Here is an 11,432-nt window from a genome sequence, read left to right as displayed (position 1 = left end):
AAGGGTAACGGGAGGACACAAACTAGCATCCTCCCATCACCCAAAGCTCAGTATACCGCATGCTACAGCTCACAGTATACTGAGACACCGCAGCTGGAACGGATCCCGACAATTATGTCTGGATCTGCCCAGCTGCATGAGTGACAGCTGGCTCTGCCTATCTAGAGGCAGAGCCAGCTGTACCCGCCCCCTCCCCCATCCATTCCGTCAGTCAGCGCTGGAGGATCGGACAGGGGAGGGGGGAATCCAGTCCCTCCACTGTCACGGCTCTCTGCCGGCACAGGATCGAGAAGTGAGCGAGCGCTGGTATGTGTTCGCTCACTTCCCGATCTACTGAGCCGACCTGTGACAGTTTCATTGTCAGAGGTCAGCTCAGATTATGAGGCTGAGTGAAAATCACTCACCTCATAATTCTCCTTTAATTTCACTGCTTTTTAACGGTGAAGAACGATGATGTCGAATGTTGTTGTTATTATATGCTTCTTTAAAGAATAAATCCAGGACTTTTAAAAATGACTCCTTGCAGTGGGGCTACCCCCGCACTGCAAGGCTTAAGTGCTCATTTTGGTCTAGGGGTAAAAATAAAGAAGAAATATGGACCCTATCCTCGGTACTGCAGCAGTGACCGCTCACCTCTCTCTTCCTCCATTCCGGCTGTCCTATGTCCCTCGGTGTCCTCAAGTCTAATGGACCTGTATTAGACATGATGATGTCATGGGTCCTTAGACCACCAGAGCCCAGGGGAGAAGAGACTGCAGGGACCAGTCTAGCAGCCAGGCTCCGTGAGTAGTGCTGGAGCTCCATGAGTGCTGCTGAGACACCTTGGGTGCTGCTGGGGCTCGATGAGTGCTGCTGGGGCTTGGTGAGTATCACTTGACACTGTGAGGATGGCTGGGCACTGAGAGGACTGTTTGGGCACTGTGATGACTGTTGGCATTATGAGGATTGCTAAACACTGTGGGGCACTGTACAAAATTGTTGGCACTGTATGATCTGTGTGGGCATTGACAAAACAGTTGGCAAAATTATACCTGTTGGGTATTGTGAGGACTGCTGGTCACAGTGAGTACTATGGGAACACTGTGAGGACTGCTCCTGCTCAATGTATGCATTTCTTGAACAACCGTTTGAGGGCAAATATTTTTGTGCTATATGTGAGCAAGTCGTTTGTTTGGAAGCCCAGATTCTGGATCTAAAGAATAAACTGGCAACACTGAGGAGCATCAACAACATGGAGAGTTCGGATCCCACTCCTCAGGTGCTGGCAGAGGCAAGTATAGAGGAGGATGGGCATATGGAGGTACAGGATCCAGAGGTGGGTAGCTGGATTATAGTTTGAAGGTGGGGTAGAGGGAAAAGTGCTGAAAAGACTAGTCCTGTATTGACACACCCCAAAATGTATTCCCATTTGCATGATGTTGAAGATACTATTTCAGGGATAGCATTGCTGGAGCAGGTTGCTTCCCCTGGCTGCCATGGAGAGAAGTAAAAAGGCTGGCAAGGAGATACATATACTGGGGGTAGGGAACTCTATTATCTGAAAGACAGACAGGGTAATCTGTTACCGGGATGTGATTGACGAATACTATGCTATTTACCAGGCGTTTAAGTTCAACACATTGCCAATTGGGTGGATAGTTTGTTGGGAGGAGCTGGGGAAAACCTGTCTGTCATGGTATGCATTGGTACTAATGGCAAAATGAGAGGAAGATAGAGTGTCCTAAAGAATGACTTCAAGGACTTACAGGACAAGGTACTTAAAGAACTCAGCCAGGTTATAACGAGACCATTATTCCTCATTTTTAAGGAATCCATAAGGACTTGTAGAGTGCCAAGTGACTGGCGGAAGGCTAATGTGGTACCTATATTCAAAAAAGGGTCAAGATGCAAACCCGGGAACTGCAGGCCAGTCAGTCTGACATCCATAGTATGCAAACTGTTAGAGGGAATGATTAAGGACTACTTAGTGGAATTTGTTCAGTATAATGGCATAATAACTGATAACCAGCATGGATTTAGGGAGGATCGTTCTTGCCAGACCAACCTTCTAACCTTTTACGAAAGGGGTAAGTAGAGATCGGGATGTAGGGAGGCTGGTGGATGTAGTGTATCTGGACTTTTCAAAAGCATTTGATACGGTGCCACATAAACGCTTGCTATACAAGCTAAGGTCTATGGGCATAGATGAAATAGTGTGCACGTGGATAGAAAACTGGCTACAGGAACGTGTACAAAGAGTATCGATAAATGGGCTGGTGTTCATGAATGGCGTGCTCCAGGGTTCTGTGCTGGGCCCCATGCTTTTCAACCTGTTTATTAATGATATCGGGGAGGGAGTGAATAGCCATGTTTCAATGTTTGCTGATGATACCAAAATTGGGAGGGTAATAGACACGGACTTAGACATTATAACATTACAGGAGGACCTAGATAAAATAGGGGAGTGGGCAACTGTATGGCAGATGAGGTACAATGTAGATAAATGCAAAGTAATGCACTTTGGAGTTAGAAATAGGCAAATGGGCTATACAATTATTGGTATGCCACTAGGAAAGTCAGAAATGGAGAAAGATTTGTGGGTCATTGTAGACCACTTATTGAATAATAGCTCACAGTGCCAGACTGCTGTAAACAAAGCAAGTAGAGTCCTGTCTTGTATTAAGAAGGGAATGTATTGCAGGGACAAGTCTATAATTTTGCCACTTTACAGATCACTGGTTCGGCCTCATCTGGAGTATGCGGTCCAGTTTTGGTCACCAGTCCTCAGAAAAGATGTCCTTGAGCTGGAAAGAGTCCAAACTCATAAAGGTGATGGAGGACCAGAGCTATGAGACAAGGCTACTAAATTTTAATATGTTCTCTTTGGAAATAAGGAGATTAAGGGGGGACATGATTTTCATGTATAAAATGTTCAATGGTGACAGCAACATTATTAACAAACTCTTTACGGTTAACCCCATAACAAAGACTGGAGGCCACCATCTAAAATTGGTGGAGAAAAAATGTCAGCACAAGGGGCGCAAGGGGTTCTTCTGAGAGCGGTTAGGGTCTGGAACTCGATGCCACAGGCAGTGATTTCAGCTAAGATTGTGGAATCATTGGACGATTTCCTTGGAGACCATAACATACAGGGGTATAAGTACTCCTAAGAACAAGATCACACATGGACTCATACACACGCACACACCAGCAGAACCATAAATGCATACACGCAATAGGTTGGACTTGATGGACTTATGTCTCTATTCAACCTCAAATACTATTGTAGCGCCCTCTAAAATGTCGCTATTCAATTTAGAGATACCTGGACTATAACCAGTCTAGATACTGATTATACAGAGCTCTGCATTCTATAGGTATCCCTGAATCTGCTGGATTGATTGCTCCTCCTGTTGCTGAGGAAAAGGGAGCCTTGGCATACAGTGAGGGAGGATCCATCCTCAGATTATGACTATGCACCTGACCCTAGCCAATCCCTGAGTAGGATGACTCAGAGGCATGGTTAAGGGCAGGTAATAAAAGGTCTGGGGACACTGTGCAGAGGGCTCTTCCCCCTAGGGGCCTCGCCCTAAGTCTGTGAAATGCAAGCAAATGCCCTGAGCCTCAGCACATGGCAGGTGCTGAGGGGCCTGGAGGCCTAGGATACACTGATACTTTGTTTGGCCCACACACGTGGCAGGTGTTGGGCGCCTGGAACTAGAATACACCACTGGATATCTGGCATGCACCTCAGCAGGTGGCAGATGCTGAGGGCCCAGAGATTTCCGTTATGGCTGCAAGGAGACCTGATGGAAGCTGGGCTGGAGGTGGCGTCGTCTTATTGAGGAGTGCCGCAGAGGAGCTGGTGAGAGCTGCCATCTGGACCCTGTAAGAGACCCCTGAATCCAGAGATAGTCCCTTCCTTTCAAAGTCCTGGACTATCCTGGCTTACGCTGTACTGTTTATTGGTCGCTCTGATAGGGCCACAATACTACTAACTTTAGCTGTTACTAAGGGAGAAAGCTGTCCTCTGAAGCATTTCCAAGGGCATCCTACAGATCCTAAACCCTCTCTCTCCTGTTGAATCCGCAAATAAATATCCCAAAAGACCCTAAGACTTGAACCATTCTGTCCATAAGTGTCGGTGTGCTGTTGCTGATCAAAGGGGACCGGTAGCTGGAACCAACAGGTAGGAGAACCCATTTCATACTCAGCGACTCCTTCGGGGGTGAGCACTACACATTGTAACTACGTAACAGTAGATTCCAGTATAAACAAAAGGACCTCCAACGTAGTGTTTTCTGAAATACTGCAGGTGCCATGAGCAACACCAGAGAGGCAGCGGAAGTTAAGAGCAGGGTACATCCAGGACCGGCCTGGCTGCACCCCCTCACCCCTATTACGATGTTGAGCCATGGCAACAGGAGCGCCAGGGAGCCAACACAGCTCGACCTTGGCTCAGCGCAGCAGGGAAAAGGGAGGCAGCACAGCCTGCAGCTTATCCTCGGATCCCCGCTGCTCTCTCTCATCTGTATGGGCAGAGGCAGCAGGTATCCGAGGAGAAATAGAGCACTGCAGCCGGCGAGGGGAGGCATCGGAGAGAGCTGTCACTTCAGGATGGCCAAATGGTGAGGAGAGCGAGATCCACTCAGCCAGGATCTGACAGCCGACAGCTCTCTCTCCTCACCGCTCGGCCATCCTGAAGTGACAGTGCTACCCCTTAGCCCCACCCACCCCGGCTTCAGCGCTAAATTTATCCTCGGATCCCCGCTGAGCAGCTCCTCCAATAGTTTCCTATTGTCCGGCGGCTCTGCTGCTGTCAAAAACAAAAAAGAAAAAAAAACTCTCCCGGGCACTCTGGGAGCATTTGAAATAGCCAATAGTACTGTCCCAATGCTTTTCAATGGGAAATCGTTTTTTTTTTTTCTGACATCGCGTGTCAGAATAAAGAAAAAAAGGCACAGCAGTGTTTCTCTCCTTGGCGGCCGGGAGCAGGAGACTCCCGGGGCGCCAGGGAGAGTTTGCGTGTTTTGCGTGTTTGGAGATCAGTGTCCCTGGTTAGCAGTTAACCAGGGACGCTGATCTCTCTGAAAGTGGCCGGAGCCAGCCGTAAGATCACGGCTGGCTCCACCCAGCTGTCACAAGCAGGCCAAGCAGAAGTGGAGGAGGGGTATGCTTAAATATGAAGGGCAATTTGAAAGTCAATGCAGTGGTGTATCTAAGGTATGGAAGGCAGGGCACGTGTCCTGGGTGACCCTTGAGGGGGGTGCCATGCTACTCAGGGACAGTTGTATTTCCTGCCCCTTTAGTTAGGCTTTGCCCTATTCATCTCTCCCATAAGTGCTGACCCACAGTGCTTCCAATCACTGCTGTCACATGTAAACAAAGAGCCAGGGCAGACAAAGTTACACTACTTACATCCTTTGTTGATTGCTAGCTGATGACATCATCTAATGTAGAGATAGTGAGTAGTGTAAGTGCTCCCCTGCCCCGACTGCTTGTTTACAAGTGACAGCAATGATCCACTGAGTTGTCTGTCACTGTATTCACTGTGTGTCCGTGCTGATGGGAAGTCTGGATGAGGCACAGCTTAACTAAAAAAGCAAACACCTCTTGCTGGGACCGGGGGACTAATTGGCTTTGGTGTTGCCGCAATCTATGCAGGTTCACTCTGATGGAGATCTGAATGGGACACAATATAACTAAAGAGGCAAACGTCTCTCCTCACCCTTGGGGCTCCGGCGGGGGAACTGATTGGCTAAGCTGTTACTGGAGTCATTTGCGGGCCTATGCTGATGAAGGTCTGGATGGATCCACGATCATTCTATTCTGGTACAAAATTATCTCTGCTAGCACACTCCATTTGCACACTCCATCGGTAACCGCTCCGGGTGACACCCGGCCTCGGGACGCCCCTGGCCAGAACTTCACTGTCAGATGTTTAGAGAGGGACACAATTTCAGTGCTTGCCATAGGCACATTTACCATAGATATGCCCAAGCGAACATGAGAGATTGCATCAGTAATGAGAGGTGTGATGGTGCATAGTCTTTGTGGTTTGAGCTACATGAGACTGAGGCTAATTGTAAACTGATTGTGGTGTATTCTATAGACCCCAAAACATAAAGTAAAGACAGGAAACTCTGCTCCTCTCACAGATTGAAATGGCAGGGAAACAAGCCAATGTTTTTATTATAGGGGGCTTCAATTATCCCGACATTGATTGGGCAAAGGGAACAGCAAACTCAACCATGGCTTGATATTTTCTGAACTTATAGCGGGACAATTTCATGGATCAAATGGTGGTCCCAACTAGGAAAAATGCTATATTAGATCTAACAATTTCTAACAACAAAATGCTAGTTGCAGACATCGCAAAATTTGGGTAACAGCGAGCACATGGTGATTATGTTTGCAGTAAATTATAGGAAAGATTGGTATGTTGATATGACAGAAACTTTAAACTTCAAAAAGGCTAACTTCAACAAGCTGTGTTATTTACTGTAGGAAACAAAATAGGATTAACATTGGCATTTAAGAGCTACAAGGAATGCAATAAGAGATGTAAAAGCGCAATTTGGGCAGCTAAAATAACATATTGCCACAGTCAGTAAAAGGAACCCCCAAAAAGTCTTTACAGTATATAAGCAGTAAAAAGGAAAGAAAAGAACACATAGGTCCCATAAAATATGAGCATGGGAGGCTGATCACAAATGACAGGGAAAAGAGGTATTAAAGAGGTAATGAATACCCCCTATATAAAATATTCATAAATAAGACCACCGTATTAATCTATTTAAAAAATACCTTATTTATTGCAGATATAAGCCATAAAGTGAACACAAAATTTAAAAACATGGTGGAATAATAAAAAATCTCCATAAACCATGTACCTCTGATGTAGCTGGAGGTGAGCAGCAAAACCGGTCAGGATTTGGCGGTTTTCCAACTCCAAGGTCCCCAACTCCATGGTCCTCAGCTTGGAAAGCCACATCTTACAGAGACGATTAATATTAAGAACCAACATTTAGGATGATATTTTTGGAAGAGACTGTTTAATGAGAATTGAGGGGAGAGACAAGTATGGATGTTGACTTTGTGGAACTAGTCCAACCAAAGGTCAATGGTATATTTGACTAAACGAACTGTGATAAACGTTTTAAAAAGTGGATATCCAGCCCTGAAACTATTTTATATTGGATTTTATGAGATGGACTTGGATATGTGCAATGCTTGTGAATATTAGTGAGATATACAACCCCCAATTCCAAAAAAAGTTGGGACGCTATGTAAAATCTACATAAAAACAGAATGAAATGATTTGTAAATCTCATAAACCCATATTTTATTCACAATAGAAAACACATCAAATGTTTAAACTGAGAAAATGTACAATTTTCAGAAAAACTAAGGTAATTTTGAAATTGATGGCAGCAACACGTCTTAAAAAAATTGGGACAGGGCCAGGTTTACCACGGTGTAGAATCCCCTCTTCTTTTAACACCAATTGGTAAAAGTCTGGGAACTGAGACCAGTTGCTGGCATTTTTGGGAGAGGAATGTGGTCCCATTCTTACCTGATATAGGATTCTAACTGATCAAAAGTTCTAGGTCTTCTTTGTCTTATTTTTCGTTTCAAGTTTTCAATTGGTGAAAGGTCTGGACTACAGGCAGGCCAGTTAAGCACCCAGACACTTCTACTACGAAGCCATGCTGTTGTCATAGATACAGTATGCAATTTAGCACTGTCCTGCTGAAATATGCAAGCCCTTCCCTAAAAAAAGAAGTTGTCTGGATGGAAGCATATGCTGCTCTAAAACCTGGATATATCTTTCAGCATTGATGGTGTCTTGCCAGATGTGCAAGCTCCCATTCCAAATGAACTAATGCACCCCCATACCATCAAAGATACAAGCTATTGAACTGACCGCTGATAACACTGGTCAACAAGGAGAAAGCCTTGGAAATGAAAGTAACTACATTTTACTAAAATTAGGTCAGTAATAAAGGAAAATTAAGTCCTGAGTATTAATTGGCTCTAATTTGCAAGATACAGCTTTAGGTCAAAATTGCATCAAATTAATTCCCAATTACGAGGGGGATGTGCGGTTATGCTCCATAACCTTTTTGCAAAATGTGATATAGCAATGAGAATGGTGCCACACCAAATCATTATAAATGTATCTTTGTATTGATACTAATAAAATAACTTTCCATTTATTGGTTTTTCATGTAACATTTTCACTCTGCAAGAGGTTCCAGTGTTGTAATCTGGACCCCAGTAGCTCTGCCTTACTCTTAGGCAATTCCAAATCCCTGACCAGGTTATTTAGTTCACTCTGTGAAACTTAGATGTGGTTCAGGAGGAGCATATAGTGGGCTAAAGTTTGGGTCCGCTGACATTGACTGCCCTGGATCAGCTGCATCCTGCTCATGGTCTTTATGATCATCTGAGTCTATATAGTAGGATTCTGGTGGATCTGGAATAGGCAAGTCCTCACCATGGGGTACAGGATGCAGTGCGGATGGAATGTTTGGATATTCCACTGTCCACTTCTTTCTTGAGATCCCTTTTGCAATTGGGGGAACCATGCAAAAATAGCAGTCGCTACTATGATTGGTGGGTTCCCGCCACACCATTTGGACTGCAAAAGGCAAGGACTTTTTCTTCTTGTTTAGCCAATGACACAGATACGTTGCACATGTAATGCAACACTAATGAGGGGCCGTACTCTTGTCCTGCAAAACAGGAAAAAGGTCACCAGCACTCCAGGTTTTCTTCAAAACGAAATCCTTTTATTCATTCATGCAGGTCATATCACCATGCGTGGCAACGTTTCGGAACCTGTCCGGTCCCTTCATCAGACAAACAAGAGTGATAAAATTACAGAAAAAGTGTTGACAATATATACACCAGTGCACTAACCCATCAAACAAAACACATAGTCCCGCGCCCCTTCATCATGCTGACATCACATCCTGTTTCAGATGTCATCCTGTAAAACCATATATGCAAAAAATAAAGTCCTTATGGAGCCATGCAATGACACGGATCATAATATTATCGATGCAATCCGGTCGTTTATATGTAAAAATTCAGCCAGATGTGTGTTTGCAATACTCCTCCCATCGGCCCATAGGTCAAAACTCCTGTTCTGCAAGTACCACCCCTCATCAGTATTGTGGGTCGGGCTGTACTGCAGTCTGTTACTCATGGCCACGTCCATCCAATTGTGCAAGGTTCATAGATAAGCATTGCAACGCATGTGCATGCGCATTCGTTAATGTGGTCGGCGGCTCTGATAGGAGGTGACTGAGTCCGATCTGGGAATCATCATATTCAGGCTGGCTCATTTCAACATAAAGGAACAAATCTTGTATGCATAATAGATGACAGAATTTGTTACATGCTGCTAAACGTTGACACGGTCACATGACACATAGGGGTATAAATCCAGCATAACAAAAAGAAGGGATGATTCTAAACCCGTTATAAATCAATAAAAGCGGGGGGCGTGGCCGGGATGTGAGGCAGAGAGGACGTGTCTTTCCCCCAATCCTTACCATCAGTACACCAGGACCATCATGAGTGCCACATAACCAAACACATCATTTGATTTACACACGGGTTTGGCACATGCGTTTTGGATACGCATGGTTTATATAGCCTGCATATGACTCACCTTCACTGGGATCAATTACCCAGGACTATTTAACAGGACACTCTAATGATGCACAACAACTTGCTAGTTGACATACATATATAACGATGCATTTGGTATGTATTTCATGCAAAACAACTATTTTTGCTGCTATGCATGACAGACACATAGTTCATGTTGCAAGCTTTGGACTGGGGCTTTTGAACTATGGCTGCTCACATGATCTTTTATGACAATGTTAAGGAGCCGGTCCTACTATTACACCTGTGACTGCTTTTATTGATTTATAACGGGTTTAGAATCCCCCCTTCTTTTTGTTATGCTGGATTTATACCTCTGTGTATCATGTGACCGTGTCTACGTATAGCAGCATGTAACAGATTATGTCATCTATTATGCATACAAAATTTGTTCCTTTATGTTGACCTGAGCCAGCCTGAATATGATGATTCCCCGATCGTACTCAGTCACCTCCTATCAGAGCCACCGACCACATTAACGAATGTGCATGCACATGCGTTGCCATGCTTATCTATGAACCTTACACAATTGGATGGACGTGGTCATGAGTAACAGACTGCAGTACAGCCCGACCCACAATACTGACAAGGGGTGGTACTTGCAGAACAGGAGTGTGTGAGCTATGGGCCGATGGGAGGAGTATTGCAAACACACATCTGGCTGAATTTTTAAATAGAAACGACCGGATTGCATCGATAATATTATAATCCGTGTCATTGCATGGCTCCATAAGGACTTTATTTTTTGCATATATGGTTTTACAGGATGACATCTGAAACAGGATGTGATGTCAGCATGACGTCAGGGCGGCGGGACTATGTGTTTTGGTTGATGGGTTAGTGCACTGGTGTATATATTGTCAACACTTTTTCTGTAATTTTATCACTTTTGTTTTTCTGATGAAGGGACCGGACAGGTTCCGAAACGTTTCCACACATTCAGTGGCGTATCTATCACGAGGCAAACTAGGAGTTTGTCATTGGGGGGGTGGCCGGTCCCAGGCTGAGGGTGAGCAGAGGGGACAGTAAGCGGGTGAAGGGGTCAATGATCGCACGATAATTGTTTCTGTGCAGGACACTCTGGAAAGCTTCTAAATTGTGGAACTGTCCGAGCATTTACATGTTTCAATGTCTGATGAGGAAGCCGCAGACGTTCTCAGTGAACAGCTTCCTCATCAGACCCTGAGACATGAGCGGTTCACTGTCAGCACGGGACATTACCTTCTTGTCCCGATCTCTTGCCTCCTCTGTGTGCTGCAAGCCTTCCCCCTCCCCTCATGTGCCTCAGCCCAGACTCAGACAGAATGCTTCCTCCATCTCCCCAGGGAACGTCCACCGGTATGCCTGAAGGCGAGGGAAACTGAAACTTGAAGCCTAATAATAACAGCCGGGCTGCGGTGTCACTGGGGGTGACAACAGTGCCCCATCAGACAGTGGTCTAAGAACCGGTGATTGTGTGGCTGCCCTGGGCACAGAGAGGGCTTTAGGGTTGCCACCTGATGACAAGTGGACAGGTCCTGCTGGTATGCATCCGCACCTCTTGCTGGGAAGGAGACCGACAGAAAGTCGCGACTCTGGACTAGGCCAGCAGCTGGAGGGAGCGATCCAGGAGGCTGAAAGGTATCTGGTTGAACTGCGGCAGATAGATGCTCAGCGTCTGAAGGCCGAGAATAAGAAAGAAGAGCTGAAGTCCAAAGCACAGGAGAGCCTCAGACACTGAAAGCTGAAGTGTAAAATGGAGAAGAAAGAAAAGACTGTGAAAGTGACAAGCG

General features: G+C 45.4%; 1 protein-coding gene across 1 annotated transcript in view; it reads right to left on the bottom strand.

Annotated features, from left to right (window-relative positions):
* LOC108799244 (catenin delta-2-like) overlaps positions 1–11,432 on the bottom strand; it is a 292,772-nt gene that overhangs the window by 196,321 nt on the left and 85,019 nt on the right. The gene's annotated exons all lie outside the window — the stretch shown is intronic.

This window comes from Nanorana parkeri, unplaced genomic scaffold, assembly GCF_000935625.1.
Source record: "Nanorana parkeri isolate BGI_ZX_2015 unplaced genomic scaffold, ASM93562v1 scaffold1668, whole genome shotgun sequence".
NCBI lineage: Eukaryota > Metazoa > Chordata > Amphibia > Anura > Dicroglossidae > Nanorana > Nanorana parkeri.
The sequence above is the reverse complement of the archived record's forward strand: the minus strand, read 5'-3'. Positions and strand labels throughout refer to the sequence as shown.